This window comes from Arachis ipaensis, chromosome B9 (genome assembly GCF_059453495.1).
Source record: "Arachis ipaensis isolate K30076 ecotype BB chromosome B9, ASM5945349v1, whole genome shotgun sequence".
NCBI classification, from domain to species: Eukaryota; Viridiplantae; Streptophyta; class Magnoliopsida; order Fabales; family Fabaceae; genus Arachis; species Arachis ipaensis.
Genome location: NC_142444.1, coordinates 84178662 through 84180035, shown reverse-complemented (window position 1 = coordinate 84180035; position 1374 = coordinate 84178662). Strand labels below are relative to the sequence as shown.

Below are 1374 nucleotides of genomic sequence, written 5' to 3'. Positions count from 1 at the left end.
GTTTCTTCCACCATTGTTGTTGTTGAAACCTTGTTGAGGTCTCTGTTGATCCTTCCATGAGAGATTTGGATGATTTCTCCAAGAAGGATTATAGGTGTTTCTATAGGATTCTCCCATGTAATTCACCTCTTCCATTGTTGGGTTCTCAGGATCATAAGCTTCTTCTTCAGAGGAAGCTTCCTTAGTACTGCCTATTGCTGCTTGCATTTCAGACAGACTCTGAGAAATCATATTGACTTGTTGGGTCAATATTTTATTCTGAGCCAATATGGCATTCAGAGTATCAATCTCAAGGACTCCTTTCTTCTGAGTTGTCCCATTATTCACAGGATTCCTTTCAGAAGTGTACATGAATTGGTTATTTGCAACCATTTCAATGAGTTCTTGAGCTTCTGCAGGCATCTTCTTCAGATGAAGAGATCCTCCAGCAGAGCTATCCAATGACATCTTGGATAGTTCTGACAGACCATCATAGAAGATTCCTATGATGCTCCATTCTGAAAGCATGTCAGAAGGGCACCTTCTGATCAATTGCTTGGATCTCTCCCAAGCTTCATAGAGGGACTCACCATCCTTCTGTCTAAAGGTTTGAACTTCCACTCTAAGCTTACTCAATTTTTGAGGTGGAAAGAACTTTGCCAAGAAGGCATTGACTAGCTTTTCCCAAGAGTTTAGGCTTTCTTTAGGTTGTGAATCCAACCATGTCCTAGCTCTGTCTCTTTCAGCAAAAGGAAAGAGCATAAGTCTGTAGACTTCAGGGTCAACCCCATTGGTCTTGACAATGTCACATATTTGCAAGAACTCAGCTAAGAACTGATGAGGATCTTCCAATGGAAGTCCATGAAACTTGCAATTCTGTTGCATTAGAGAAACTAATTGAGGCTTAAGCTCAAAGTTGTTTGCTCCAATGGCAGGGATTGAGATGCTTCTCCCATAGAAATCAGGAGTAGGTGCAGTAAAGTCACCAAGCACCTTCCTTGCATTGTTGGCATTGTTGTTGTTTTCGGCTGCCATGGTTTCTTCTTCTTTGAAGAGTTCTGTTAGGCCCTCTAAAGAGAATTGTTCTTTAGCTTCTCTTAGCTTTCTCTTCAAGGTCCTTTCAGGTTCAGGATCAGCTTGAACAAGTATGCCTTTATCTTTGTTCCTGCTCATATGAAAGAGAAGAGAACAAGAAAGTAGGGAATCCTCTATGTCACAGTATAGAGATTCCTTGAGGTGTCAGAGGAAAAGAAGAATAGAAGGAGGAGGTAGATGGAGGAGAATTCAAACATATAAAGAAGGAGGGATTTCGAATTGTACCTTGAGGAGGAGTCTTAGTCCCTTAAATAGAAGGATGTAAGAAGAGGGGAAGAAATTTTTGAAATTAAAGTAAGA

The 1374-nt window shown here is 40.7% G+C and overlaps 1 non-coding gene across 1 annotated transcript; it reads left to right on the top strand.

Moving 5' to 3' along the window:
- The first annotated feature begins 501 nt into the window (after positions 1-501).
- LOC148545270 (small nucleolar RNA R71) lies at positions 502-609 on the top strand. The gene has a single exon (XR_015902022.1). It is a non-coding gene; the product is annotated as a small nucleolar RNA R71 (small nucleolar RNA).
- Positions 610-1374: the final 765 nt, after the last annotated feature.